The sequence below is a fragment of the Amblyomma maculatum genome, chromosome 1 (assembly GCF_055883805.1).
Source record: "Amblyomma maculatum isolate TAMU_Amacu chromosome 1, ASM5588380v1, whole genome shotgun sequence".
Lineage (NCBI taxonomy): Eukaryota > Metazoa > Arthropoda > Arachnida > Ixodida > Ixodidae > Amblyomma > Amblyomma maculatum.
Genome location: NC_139344.1, coordinates 159,320,453 through 159,336,100, shown reverse-complemented (window position 1 = coordinate 159,336,100; position 15,648 = coordinate 159,320,453).

Genomic DNA, 15,648 nt, shown 5'->3' with positions numbered 1-15,648 from the left:
CATATTGTGTTTTTTTTTTCTTCGAATCTCCGATATTTTTCCACCACTGGAAACGGCAACGGCGCCGAAGTGAGAAGGAAGAAAGCACCACGAGACACGAGGCAGCTTCTTCCTTTTCCCTTCTGCGCGTTCGAAGCCCACCGCAGACGGCGCTCGGAGTCCCAGTTCTCAAGATGTCTTTTCCCAGGATTTTGTTCAAGCGAACCGAGAGCGAAATCGCCATCATCGAAACCGTCGAGTCCGGCGAGGACAAGCCCGCCAAGAAATGTTTCGGCTCCAGGTTCACGAAAATGGCCGCCTATGTAAGATTCAAACGCCCAGTGACGTCCACTCTTAGGCCTATGAGCGAGTGGTCGCTGTCTCCGAGGCGCCGTTGCGTCCGGCACGTCCGCACATCGAAGCAAAGTGACTCGTGCACAGAGGGGCCCGCAGATGGTGCTGCATTTGGCCTTCCACTTCGATGCGCGGCCGGGTCGGTGTTGGTCGGCCAACGAAGAGAGCGACCATCCATCCGCTCACGTGTTTACCGTAAAGGGGATTGATTCTGTACCTACTTTATTGCGCCGTATTGTTAGAGGTTTAGCAGTGAGCCTGGGATAATAAGGTGGGCGAAGAAAAACGCTCCTGTCCAGAAATAGTGGGCCACGTAGCGCAAACTACGAACCCTTTAGACCGAAGCGCATGTTCCCGTAACTCTCAGAGCTGCGTCCGCTACAGCCAATAGGCAGTGTTTTCATCATTTCAGTGTTGTAGCCAGCGAACACTCTCGGTGAACGGATGTCACGAAAAAACGTGTTATATATTCAGTCAACGGCGCTTCTATTGTATGAAAGCGTGAATCCACGCTGCACACGCCATTTGTTCCCCAGAGCTTACTTAATGCATACCAGCCTTTTTGTCGTTCACTGACAACAAGCCTCTCATTTACGCGGCCAGAAATCATTAAAGTTAAATATTGCGAATCCCCCGCCCGCAGCCAAGGCCATCTGCACCAGGGAATTAAATTTTATGGAGGTAGGCGAAACAAGTCAATTTCGTGAATTCTACTTATAGGATGCTAACAGGACCGAAAGCATAGTTTGCATTGGAACTGAACGAGTAGTTAACAAAGCATATTCCTCGTTCTGTTCAGAAGAATGAAGCGCCCTTAAAGAGACACTGATATGGACGTCACACATGTGTCTAGTGTTTCCTAGTTCAACGTGAATATCACCACAGGAAATAATTGTCACCCGCCCATGCATTTAGAAACTACAAACACGACTACCGAGAAATTTTCTTATAGTATTGCTGGGCGTGATTATTTTACGGAAAGGCTATAGTTTGGTCGCAAATATTTTATTTATTGCACCGTATTTATTAAGATGCACATTCGCCGATCGCTTGCTTCTTTTCCTTTTTCTTTTTTCATAGTCTGTTTTGTGCTGTGCTTCACATTTTAGCTGTCAGCAATCACGGAAACATCTACACTTGGCACGCATTCTTCTAAGGAGAGATACAGGCTTAAGACCATGTTGCAAGTCAAATCCATTTCACAACCGTACCCGAGCGCAACCATGTGGTCGCTGCAGTGTGTCAGCCTGGATGTTAATCTGGACGGACACTCGAGTGTGTCGTTAGCTGAAGTGACGGCACGCATTGCTGCAGGAATCTGCCTGGCAGCCGACAAGAACGAAACAGAAGACACAATGTATAACGCCAGCCGAGTCGAGCGCCCAGCAGAGGTAGATGCTCGCAGAGGTGTATGTAGGGTAGATGCTCACGCAAATACCAACACGCACGCGTGTTAGTACACACACACGCGCACACACACACACACACACACACACTCACTCACTCACTCACTCACTCACTCACTCACTCACTCACTCACTCACTCACTCACTCACTCACTCACTCACTCACTCACTCACTTACTCACTCACTCACTCAGAACTGGGACCGTTGAAGATACAAGCAGTGGTCCGCCGCCCGCTCGCCTTGTCACCGCTTTTGAGCAGACTACTAACGCTTCAGAAGGCGACCGCTCCGTTGTAAACTCTAAACAGGCGCAATCGAAGCCTTGGCTCGTCATTTCTTTCGAGCTGTATCCACAGAGTGCTAATCTTTCATTGAGCAGAGATTATTGGCGCTCACGCTTCAGAGCTAGAGAAAGTAAAGGTGTGCCAGCAGCATCAGAAACCGAAACAGGGGCAAGTTCCTCTCCAGCCAGCAGATGCCGTGGAGCGCACGTGACGCTTGTGGCGGTACTTCGTCGCCCGCGGAAAGCACAGCATCCTGTCCGATTCACGACTTATTTCAATCGGCGATCCTAATCAAGAATCCTTTTCGCTACGGACCAGAGAGCATGTTTCAGTGGGTGATTTGGATTCAGACTTGGATTGGACCATAACACATATCTTGCTCCTTCGCTGGTTCAGAGAGCTGCTCGAAATCCCCGCTTTCAATGTGCCACTAAACGTTCTTCACGAACGCATTCACTCGGGTCACTGCATCCACCAGTATGGACGCTGCTCAGAGTCAGCCACTACAATCGAGTGCTTTCCTTCGCAGGTCATCTACGTGGTATTCGCTGCCATCATCCTATGGCAAAGCAAGGGGCTTCACTTCAGCTCCGTCTCGACGGGAGGATACGTCATACTATCCTTCCGGATCTTCCTCATTGTCACTTTAATACTGGCGTCCATCAAAGCAGTTTTGGGCTTCCGCGAGTTTTACGCAGAGCTTCATAGCGAAGATTCTATCTCCTTGAAAGAGCCTGCGGGTGGATCCGAGACGGAAGGAGGCGAAGGGGATGAGTTGGACGATTTTGCCAACTTTTGCCGCTCTCAGGGGTTCCCCGTCCCTGGGCAAAACAAGGCAGACCCGGAGTCCGACGACGACGACTTCGCAGACTTGCAAAGCGTGAGACTGAGCTTCTAGTGGCTCTGTGCCGGATCCACAACGGTCCGCGCCACATCCACTTCAGCTAAGCCGTCGAGACTCTCTCGCTTGCAATAAATCGGTCATGCGAGCTTGATGTCGGTTGACTGGCATCTTTCAGAGGCGCCTCTTCGACGCCACGCTTGTCTAGTTTCTGGTCTCCAATTTCCAGATATCCTACATACGGCGATCGTCTGCCATATTAGAGCACCTGGGTATATTCTATCGGCGAGCGGCGATTGTTTCTGATTGGTGTCTCTGAACCCAACCTAAAGGTAAGATACGCTCACTGAAGGCAGGAAATGATTACTGAGAAGGTAATAGAATAGTGTAACGTTTGACATAGTCCCCTCCTGGCTCTTTTCGCCGCTGGTTTTGCGGTAAGTAAGAATAAAAGAACATTCCATAATGCAACCTAAAGGGGATTATACCCCAGGGAAGATGTTGGTAACTTATTACGTTGATTATTTTAATGCTGTTCAGAGGAGCCTACCGTTCAGAGAACGAAATCCCGCATTCTGGTCTCGGGACTAGAGATATGCCTTTAAAAAGAAGCACGCTAGCTAGCTCTTCTGTTGTATGCACGACCTGAAAATAAATGCCCGGTGGTTCAACGAACACTTTAGAAAATTGATTGATATAGGCAGTTCAAAGTGATAAAAAAATATCTTTAGAAACAAACTCCCCTGCGATGGACGTAATTTCTGCAAAAACTCTTCTAGTTGCCTACATTCTCAACTAAATTTCAGTAGCCTTCATTAACACCGTTATGTTGGTTGGGTGGTCAGCCAACAACCAGCTCAAAGCCGTGATGATGATATCATACCAGGTTTAGAAACAAAGAAAGACTCAATTTCTAAAAATAAGAATTGCGAGGAAATCCGGGGCTTTTTTCCCCAAAAAAGCGAAACTGAATGCATCATACGCGGAGGAAGCTATACGGAAAACTGACATCAACTGATAACGTGCTGCAGTGATACTGGCGCCCAGTTCAAGCTGTATTTTCTTCTGGGTTACGCCATGGACGTTATTTTGCTTCACCGCTTGCCACATGGAAAAGGACAGTCATCGCCAACTGCGTTGTTGCGGTTTTTGAGAGTGATGAAGCAAACGAAAATGTGCGACTGCGTTGTAAAATTTGTTGCAACGGTCACTGCAGCGCATCAACAGCGGACGGGCGGCTTCCACTGAGCTGACTGCGCTTATAATGAGCTCGGTGTAGGTTTTGTGCTGAAAACGCGGTAGAGTTGTTCCCCGCGCTGCAAGCCTTTAAAAATTCTTTTTTTTTTTTTTCTAAAGAACTGATATGGCACTGTTCTGCCAATGGCTTCGAGCTCCTCATTAGCATTAGCCACCCAACTATTTCATTAAAAGATGATTTGTGAATTTTAGAAAATTATTTACGTAACTTCAAGACGTTTTAAAGTAAAAATACGTCAGGCTCAGCGCAGACAGAAAGAAGGACAAGCGCTTGTCCTTTCTTCGTCCCTCGTCGCAGCGCTGCTGAAGCTTTTAAAAAGATGCACAAGCTATACTCAAAATTTCGTTTTGCTGCAGTAAGTTACTGACATCGTGATCGTAGATAATTTACACAACTGCGTTCTTCTATCCGCTTGCTTTCCGGATGTGTTTAAAGAATTCATCAAATGTAAAATGTGGAGTCTGTAGCCGGTAAGAGCTGACCGCGCAGTAATTGGGAAGTCCTTCTTATAGACAAACACCGATCTGTGACGTAATCACAATGCGGTGGCGCTTCTATCGCCAGCGTGGGCCGACTGGGGGTGAAAAGTACGCTTAGTTCTCATAGGAATACATGGAAGTGAAATATTCCAAAGCAGTTTTCTAATTTCACGGGTCATGTGTGATGTCGTTATTCGGTACAGAGCAACCATGAATGCCCTGGAACAGATCGTGGAAGTGTGAAATCTCATTACCGAGGCGAAGTATTTTTAAAACAACGCGAAATGTTTGGGGGTGCTAGTTGAGAGGGCGATCCCATAGAAACACATGTAAACACAACTTAGCGCAACATTTTGCTCGGTTCAGCAGCGTTGAACCCTTCTCATTTTTTGATGAACGTCTTGTACGACGCCCCTACGTCATGTTGAATGGCACACTACATTTTCTTGCAAGTACCGCAAGCCTGAAGACATGCGGGACCGTTCACAACACGATAAACTGAGCGCACACAGTTGCAGACGACCATGCACCGCCGGCGCTGTCGCTATAGCAGACGCTCCGGAGCTGGAGGCGGCCACTGTGGGTATCGCCATGCAACTTCGCTGTCGTCTGCGGCAATGCGCGAATCTCGTACGGTCCATATTGTTGTATGGCGTTCGTCAACTGCTTTTTAAATGTAATTCTGTCTAGGACGTATCACTGGAGCAACAGTATTATCAAGCTAATTTACTCCATGCGGCAGCATATCAGACTGTAAACATAACTGCGCGATTCGCTACACCCAACTTGCCTTTTGGTGGTGTCTGGGTTCATAACGCAGGTTAATAAGGGAGTTTTAAAAGTATACTGCCTCCGTAATGACGCACCATACTTTATCACACACTTCTTCAAAGCGCTGGTCAACGTTTAACGACCGGCCACCACTTCTAATGCTCTGCAAAATGAGAAAAATGTTCCGGTAAGTTGTGTTTACGTGTATTTCTACGGGTTGTCCTCCCAAATCGCACCCCCACATATTTCGCGGTATTTTAAAAATACTTCGCCTCGGTAATGAGATTTTATATTTTCCCTATCTGTTCTAGGATGTTCATGGTTGCTCTGTGTCGAATAACGACATCACAGATGCCCCGTGAAAAGAGAAAACTGCTTTGATGTCTTTCGTTTCCATGTATTCCTATGGGCGCTAACTAACCCTACTTTTCACCCCCAGTCTGATGCGGCCCCCTTTTGTTTGTAAACACGGTGTTGGTCTATACCTCCCTGAAGGAGTGAAAGATAAAACGTCGCTCTTGAAGCGTGGTGTCATGCCAGGCATGATAAGCCGGGAGAAGTATACGGCGGTTGTTTCAAAATGCCAGAACAAGATATCGCGCGTTTGGAGCTGCCCCGCCGCGGTGGTGCAGTGGTAAGACGCCCGACTATCAGTGGCGGAGTTCCCGGATTCGATCCCGGCCGCGGCGGCTGCGTTTCGATAGAGGCGAAGTGAAGTGGCGTCCGTGTGCTGTGCAATGTCAGCGCACTTTGAAGATCCCCAGGTGGTCGAAATTACTCCGTAGCCCTCCACTACGACTGCCCTTTCTCTCTTTCTACTTTCACTCCCACCTTCGATCACTTTCCTTACGGCGCGGTTCAGGTGTGCACAGCGCAAGTGTGGCAGATACTGCGCCTATCTTTTCCTGTGAACCAATTATTATCATTATTTATTCGAGCTCTAAACTTATTCATAGCCTCAATATGAGTGAACAGTTTGCTACGTTATTTTTTTAGTTTTTTTTCTTTTTTTTTTTGTGGCACTCGATGACCGCCATGCCCCTTGCTCTCTTTCCACCATTTATCTCCGCAGTTTCTTTTCATTTTTGGAAAAGAAAAGTCGGGGGGGGGGGGGGGGGCTGTAGGTATTGTGCGCAGGTCTTATATTGTTTATTAGTATCATGACAGCGCTCTTTCGACCTGTTTTATGGCATATGGGGCATCATATCATAGGCGCCAACGCAGAGCTCTAATTTTCTGGCTGATCCCACGTTTTGCGCTCTAAGAGTCGTATAGACCAACACCGATCTGTGACGTAAGCACGATGCAGTGGCGTTTCTGTCGCCAGGCTGGGCCGAAGGGGGGGGGGGGGGGGGGAGAAGGGTTAGACTGTAGAGATAACTGCACGATTAGCTACATGACATTTTGGAGGTGTCCGGATTCACAACATAGATAACTCGGGGAGTTTTTAATGTAGACCGCCTCCGCAATGGTGCATCATACTTCTTCAAAGCGCTGGCCAATGTTTGACGACCGGCCACCGCTTCTGGTGATCTGCGAAACGAGAAAAAATGTTACGGTAAGTTGTGTTTACTTGTGTTTTTATGGGTCGCCTTCCCACTCGCACCCCTATACGTTTTGCGACGTTTTAAAAATACTTCGCCTCGGAAATAGGATTTCATTCTTTCACGATCTGTTCTGGGGGGTTCACGGTTACTCTGCACCGAATAAGGACATCATAGGTATCTCGTGAAATGAGAAAATGGCTTAGAAATCTTTCGGTTCCATGTATTCCTTTAGGCGCTAACCCTACTTTTCACCCGCTGTAGGGCGCGGCGCCGCGAGCGCCTCCTTTGTTTGTAGACACGGTGTTGGTCTGTAAGATGCAGCCAAACTTGAAGTGAATACATACTATACTTCTAACGCTTTCGAGCGACCAAAGCCGCTTCTTTCTTAAATTTTATCCGCTATAGGCAGATTCGCACCGCGGGCGTGCTTGTGCTGCGTAGCAAGCACTTCCGCGTGTTTTCCCGCGAGCATCGCGACAAAACGAAAGTTCTGCAGCACTGCTGCCTGTCTTTCTGTGCGTGGAGGAAATGGAAAAGCCTGGAGATAACATTTCATCCCTTCTCCGTAGCAGGCGGGTATTACGAGAACGAAGAGCCGGAAGGTGGCAGAGTGATGAGATGCGAATGCTTTTTTCCACATTAAGGAGAAGGGGAATGGAAATGGGGACAGAGGATGACAGACAACGTTGTCATGGCAAAAAAACAAAAAAAAAAATATATGGAGGGGGGGCCACCGCGGAAGAGGGAGGCTGAGAGCCGGAGAGTGTGCTGCCTGAGGACGGTGCTATGAGAATAAGCCGAAGGCTGACTACCGTCACGCGGACTAATGCGCAACAGGAGAGCGAACAAACGGTGGAGGAGGACGATTTAGCTCGAAAGTGAGGAGGGCAGCAGCGGAAGAGAGAAAGGTGGGAAGTGGAGGAGGAGTATATGGCGGGGCTAAGAAGAGGGGCCACGCTCAGTTGGCGCCGGTTGATGTGTAATATGCCGTTGTAGGGTAAGAACACAAGAGAAATCTGCCCACATTGCCAACGTGCCGCTCGAGAGGAGGTTGGCTGTTGTGATGAACTTACGTAAGCCACGCATAGACATCGCCTTTTGGAACTAGGCGTGGGTCGAGCACCTGGGAAACATCTTCAGCTACATCTGAGGCCACAAGGCCACCTTTATAACAATCAAGAACTGAGAGAAAGGAGTTTACATAAGCCCCCTAAAGGTGTGCCTCCTCTAGGAGGATTATGTAACTAAGGATAAGTGCTGAGGTGTGTATACTGTAAACGTATTATATATCTTTCAAGATCTTTTCCTCAGCATATCGCTAAACCAAAATTTCTGAAGAGATGCTCTCAAATTTCAAATGACCGTATATAGTAATAATCTGCCAATATATTTTTGCTTTTAGGTCAAACAAGGAAGACCAGAGTAACGAGATTAAGCTCGAATTCTGATTTTCTTTCACGTTAGGCTCCTATACTCTTTTTTCTTCTCGAGTACTTCCAGAGATAAACATTTTCTTGATGATGTAAAAAAAAAAAAAAAAAAAAAAAGAAGAAGAAAGAAGAAGCGACGTTAAGCCACGCTGAACGGATTCTACATTTTTTTGAAACTCAAGAAATGGACGCGGGCAGTTTCTTAGTTTTTGTACTTGTCACGTTGAGGACGTTTTGTAGGTTCCAAAGAGGCGTCTGCATCACGGAGACGAGAACAGGTGCGTTAACAGCTTTTTCTGAAATTAAAACAAAAAAGACTAGAATCTTCAAAAACGTTCGTTTTCTTTTTTTTTTTCTTTTAAATCCCAATCGCTAACTTGCGGTTATTTCAGTCATAGCGACGGGTTGTTGAAATTTGCGTCTTTTGCTCCTTTTTTTTTGCACCCACAATATGTATACTCTCCCTTTGTGTAAAAGTGTTTTGCCTGACACCTGTCACACGAGCAAATTTAATTTCATTCTTACCGAATGACATTAGCGTCTAATATCACTATTCTGCTAAACGAGAAAATTTAATGTCATTAGGTTCGAATGACATTCTTCATCGAATGAGTTTGGGGAACTCATTGCATTCGATCACAAACCGAATGTGTACTCTTGACGCCAGATAAGCAGCAAAAACATGTAACTCAGCAACATATTCTGCGCAGAGTGAAATTTAAAAATTATATTTCTAGAGTTTTGTTTGAAAACCTGTTAGTTAAGGTGTCAATTTATTCGCATTGCACGCTCTCGCGGAACGGCATTACTCTCCGTCACAACAATGGTACAGTCATGGCAGCGACTCAAGATCATTTCGGGCTCTATTCCTTGGTGGCCGCATCTCCCCGTATGTTTATCTCGGAATTATTTAAAGTTGTGACTGATCTTCTGACAGTTTGGACGTCAATTGCATGCTCCACGTGTCTCCGTGTGTCTCCGTACTGCGTATGCGCGCTCTGCTGTGTTCAGCCATGTAATGGACCGATGGGCACAACAGATTAGCGCGGGAAGTCGGGGAAAGTATGTGGCTGTCAGCGCAGCTCCTCTTTGTTCTCGTAGCAGGAGTGGCCGCAAGTGGTGTGCGGACAGGAGGGCGCTGCGAGATACATGGCGAAGCGTGCAAAGCAATTTAGGATGACGAGCGTTGCGAGCTGAGTGAGAGTCAGTGATGTGGTGAACACCAGCTTGCAGGCGCCGTCTTTATCCCGCAGTCGCAGGCGATACACACATTCACGCGGGCACCCAATGGAATGCGGTTGCGAGCGCCACTCGTGACGACAGGCGAGCCGTGGCAGGACCGCTGCCCGCTCTTTTCTCCCCCCCCCCCCCCCCTGTTTTTTGTACACCGGATTGGGCGCGCTATCTCGACCTCGCGGTTGCAGGTGAGACCCTTGTCCACGCGAGCGCCCGATTGAGTGTGGTGGCGAGCACTAACAAAAGCGGTTCACTCGTGAGGACAGTCGAGCTGTGACCGAACCACGGACCACTCTTCTCTTTTTCTTTAGCAACGGTACCCATTTACTTGAATGTTGCACCGACCAGGTGAACGGCCACGTGTACCGCGGAATGTAGGAAGGACGTGACCCAAGGAGTTTGGCGTTTCTTTTCTTTTTCAGTAAGAGAGGGTTTAGCCCTCTTAAAGTTGAAGGGGGAACTGTACCTCACAGTGAACCAATCAGGTTGATGTTTGCTCTGATTGGACGTTGCGTAAATTAGGGCTGGACCTTAGGGTTTAATACCGAGCCCGAGGGCCCAGTCTGGCGTTCTGGGCTAGGTTTAGATGCTCTGCATCTTCGACTTTGCCGAGGTGGGAATATTTCCCTGTTAGCCAGTATCTACCTTGCAACTATGTTGTAAAAGTTGTTCTTGTAAATATTTGCTGTGTATATTAATATTCAGTTAATCTTCTCGTCAACTCTTGTCTTCATGTTCACTTCACACCGTCTCCGACGGGGAGCCTCTGGCGCAAGGAACCTCCGCTGAACCACATTACCGTCTCTGACGGCCCACCACGGGAGCACAAAGGAAAAGAACGAACCACTTAATAGCACTAGCCAAATTGTTCGTTTACATTTATCGAATCTGTGGGTGACTCGATACTTGGCTTGGATTTTTGTGGCTAAATTGTGCTAGAGCACAACCAAAAGTAATGTTTTTCGCTTGAATTATTGTACAGAAATGTTTTGATCAGGTTTAAAATGTTACACAGCGATTTCAAATGCATTTTATGCGCACTGATGTTCCTTAAGTGCAGTATCTTTTATAGCTGATCGTAATTGGCAGCATTTGCGAATGACATTATACTTTAACGTGTAGAACCGAAAGAAACCGAATGACATTAAATCTTCTCGTGTGATAGCGGTATTATTTATGCCCGTCGACAGCTCCTCCCCGGGAGACCCTCTGCGGGATGCCATGGGAGAGGGACCAAGACTGGAACGAGCGTACCGCGTATTCCCTCCGAGAAAGAATGCAGGCATAACGAACATGAGTGAATGTAACAACTTCATTGCCTAGGATATGGTCGGTTAGGTCAGGTGGGCTTCGTGTGGCCCTCCAGACGGGAGCGACTTCGTGAGCCCACGTGGCGAGTACCAGTTGTGTCATTTTATCTTGTCGGCGCATCGATAAGCATGCGTCTTTCCGAGCTATTGCTCTCTCTTAAAGAAGCTATAATGGTTTGTTAATTGTTTGTTGTAAATAAACGAAGTTACTGAAAACGACAAAAGTAAACAAAGTGAATCAGTTACAACACTGGTTATTCACAAACCAGCTGATGCCCTATCCTTTCTCACTACTTTTACTGCTATAGCTCTACAGGAAATATGGAGCAGTTTGACAACGTTCGGCTCCCAGATTTACTGTGGTGTCAGGATAACGCTGAGCGCCACGCGTGGTAGGCCACTCGACTTCTGTGTCCAATGATGCGGGATCGAACCCCGACCACGGCGACCACAGAGGCGCGAAAAGCAAGAAGCCCGTGCGGTGTGCAATGTCAGTGCACGTTAAAGAACCCCAGGGGTCAAAATTTCTGGAGCCCTCCACTACGGCGTCTCTGATAGCCTGAGTCGCTTTGGGACGTTAAAACCCCACAAACCAAAACAATCATGAGGTCGCTCGAGTGGCAAAAATAATGGGCGCTGAAATGGTTCCCGGCAGAACTTCGCGAAAGTTGCCACAAAATCGAACTCTAGAGACGACTACTCTAAGACGCGAAAACGTGGAATTGCGTGCTTGCAAAGCGACGCGACAGCTACAACTGCGGGAGAATCCTTAGGAGCTCGCTCGCGATGCCGAGGACATGGGGCAACGGCGCTAGGACCAGGAAGTGCGCGGTGCCGCCAAAAGCGAGAGTGACGAAGCACAATGGTGCCACTCAGGAGTATTAGCAACGATTTAGGACTAGCTGATTCATATTGCCATTCTCGGCCAACCGATAAACTATCAACATTTCTGTGGATTCGAGAGGTACAGCTGTATGCGCATAACCGTTTCATTCACCAGTGACATCAAAGGGAGGCAGGGCCGAAATTCACAGAGTATATGAAGGTCGCCGGTCATTTTTTTTTTCGCTCTCTTTATTTGCGTTTCTCCTTTTTTTTTATTTCCACATGCAGCGTACAGTTCTCTCGCTAAGAACCCCCAAATATTCAGAGTGTTTTCGACCCCTTTCAAAGAGCACCCGGTCTGTTCACGCCGGTCATTTGATCTTAGCACAAAATTTTCCGGACTGCCTAAAATAAAGGGACACCTCAAATCTCGCTCAAAAAAAAAGCAACGGTGTGCCTCCTGCTAGGTCCTGAGATTTCTAGCAAGCATGTGCTTAGAAAGTTTCCACGGACGGGCGCCGTGGAACAGCGACGACCACCTCGAAAGAGCATAAACAAATTTACCGATTCTTAGCCCAGGGTAGTAAACTTGCTAAGTCTCGTATTTCTCTAGACCCATCCTTTCAAACCTTTGTATAATCACACGGCACACTCCCAAGTGTACTGTAAGTCCCAACAAGTCTATAGTGCGTGCTATCATCCTGCTTCTCGACCTCCCGCGCGCGTAACCTTGTTTCGCCGGAAGGGTGCCTACGCGTCCACACCAACGACTTGTTGCCTGCGTTTCCCCCACGCACTTGATGGCTAATGTCAAATAAATAGCCGCCAGGAGGCGCCTCATCGCCGTCATCGTTTTTATCGCTCATCGTAATTTAGCCCTCCGAAGCGGCCCCAGATGTGCGCTGTGGACAGCTGTTGCGTTTTGGTAACAGGGACAACGAGGCGTCTACGCAGTTAAAAAAAAAAAAAGAAATGTTATCTTCATGCCTACTTTGTTTTACAAACTGAGATTTTACAAATTGTTTTACAAATTCACCTTCACCTCCGAGCGAACGGTTTTCGACAACTCTGGAAATATCTCCGCAAACTAGAAGAAAGTATAAAGGACAGCCTTTTCTTTTTTTTTTTTTTTGCGCCTTACGAAACGCAAGCTCTGGGCAGATAATAAATTGGATGCTTCCGGTTGCAAGCAAACGTCTTTGAACATTTTTGATGCTCTTCATAGGCAACCGGAAACCCAGGAACTCGAAAGTGCGTGAATGACAGCGAACGATAGAAAAAGAAGAGCTGAGCATATGGCCAAAGACTTCCTTCTTGAAAGACGAAAAAAAAAAGGACACTTTTTCGTAACAGCCACAAAATGAGTATCTGGTGCCTTTATATCCATTTCGCTTTTCTTGAGGCCGAAAAGCAGACCCTAGCGATACATACGACCGATTTTTTCTTTTTTGCTCTCGCGGGTGGTTTTCTTCTGTCGCCGGAAAAGTCACGCTACCGAAGTGAAAAGGAAGAACATATCACGAGCAACGAGGGAGCTGCTTCCGTCTCGTTTGTTCTGCTGCACTCGAGGCCGGTCGCCATCTTCAAGCCTCAAGATGCCACCTGGGGAACTCCGCCTCGAAAGACCTCAAAGGGAGACCGCTACAACGGGCAACTCGTCCTACACCGACTGGAAGATCAGAAACGTGAGATTCAGACGCCAGTGTGGCCCGTTATGAGCGCCGCTGAGTTCCGCGATTGGCAGGCCTGGGAGTATTAGCCGTTGCCGCTCTTGAGAAGGACACCTCGATTGCTGGACCACGTAGCCGCTTAATGTAACGCAGTCCACGCGGTGCTTTAACCGCGAAATGCCGCCTCTTCTGTCCACCGGCGGGAGGCCCCGATACGAGTTTCCTCTAGGTGACTATCGGCTGCAGATAAAAAACACAGGAGCCGTGATACACTTGTGCAGCTATTCCATTGTTAAAGCTCTGAAAGAAAACGCTGAAGATCAGCAACATTGTTTTGCGAATGAGAGTCAAAATTGTGCCTGACCGAAAATTTTTGTTTTTGAGGTAATTTCAGCATCGCTGTCGAAGCTCTGTCTCATTGCACCCCTCCTACTCGACCGCGTCGTTTCTACGTTTGCCGGTACGCGGATGGCGCGTGCAAACCGTGCGTGGCCTGGGCATGCCTGATCTGCGAGAGCCGCTCCTACGGGGCATCTTTCGCGCCGACTGTGCGTGTAAGGCTGCGTGTGCGCTGTATACGTGGATGGAGGAACATGCCGCTGTGCTACGCCACCCGTTCGGGAAGTTCAGGTGGCACAAGGGGCAGCGGATATGAGGCAGCAAGAGCTCTTCTTTCCTCTCAAAACATTTTCCTCGCAACGCTAGGCGTGACTCGGGCGCCATCGTGTATAGCCACCTCTCCAAGCAGCAAACTGTTTTTGCAGTAAGGGACAGATAGAGAGAGCACGCTCCCATTTATCCTTCTCGAACTTTATGAAGAGGTTCCTATTATTTTGCGTCTAAAAGCGACGGACGCTACTTTTTCTGGGAATGTCATTTTAACACCTGCCGCTGTCAAACGCTCGGCAGCTTAAGCAGTCGTTGCAGTGAAGGTTGCCTTGAACACACTTGCATGGGACACCCATTCATGGGACACCCTTATGTAATTCTGGCCATGTTGCCTTGGCTACTTTCGCTTAGCTAGCCGGCGATGCTGCTGGCTATACGCAGCACGACTAAGCAGGTCAAATACGCAGCCTCAGTGAGGAGAGGCAGCTCTCTTTCCTTCTAAAGACGTTAATGAGGTGGTCTTTCTACTTGAACACAGGACAGAAAAAGACCGGTAATTATTTAAAACGATTTCGTCTTCAAAAACTTCCTATCAGCGCGCATACAAAGCAGCGAGCATTAGCGCTAGTTCTAACATATTCCCCCTCCGATTCCTTTCGTGTGGACATCGTAATAACGCAGTTGTCTTCTGGGTGAATGCATGCTCTTTCTCTGAATGAATTGGTTTGTTACAGGAATTGGGCTTTATTTCAGTGTTATAGCTTTAGAGGCATTTAAGAGCCTCCACTGCGCAGCGTGGCACCACAGATTTTATTAATGGACACCGGTCACTGTAGCGATCTTGAAAGATCTCGCACTAAGCTTGGCACGAGTTCTCGCCTCGGGATTTGGCTCACATCAGGCCTGCCACGAGCACTTCTTCTGTAGCTGTTGCATTACGTCTTATGCTGTGCATTCATTAATCGTGTGCTATGTGCCCGCAGGTCACGTGCGCCGTGATTGTGGTCGTCTTCTGTCAACTACTCGGGCTTTACATGGACGTGTTTTCTGCCTCCTCCTGTATTGTCTTCTGCATACAAATCTTCCTTGTTTTACCGGTAGCGTTTGCCTGCATTAAGGCTGCGTTACAGACCACCAACTTCTGGAAGCAAAAAGAGGAGCGGCACATGGATTCACGAGAACCTGTTCACACCACAATCGAGGCAAACGAACGTAGTGGAGAACACCACTGCTTGCACGATCTGAGTGATCTCTCTGACCACTACGACTTCGACAACGAGGTCAGTCTGGATGACCACGAACAGGATGACCTGACCAACCTAGGTGATTCAGGTGACCTAGACTTTCAGTGCGACTGGGGCGAGGTTGATGGGGAATGGGAAGATTGGGAAAAGGAGGACAGTTGGTACGATCCCCGTTACAGGATTGGCCAGGCCACCAAGGGTGAGCAGGACAGTCAGGGAGATGAGGGGGTAAGGATGACACCGGTCACTACGACAACTTGGACAACAACGTGAATGAAACGGAACATCTGTCATTTCAAGGACGTCACCCTTACAAAAACTGTTGAAATTCTGTGGAATTTGTGTGAAGTTGCCTCAATAAGCACTGTTTAAATGCTGTGGATACTCTGTGGCATTTTTGTTGA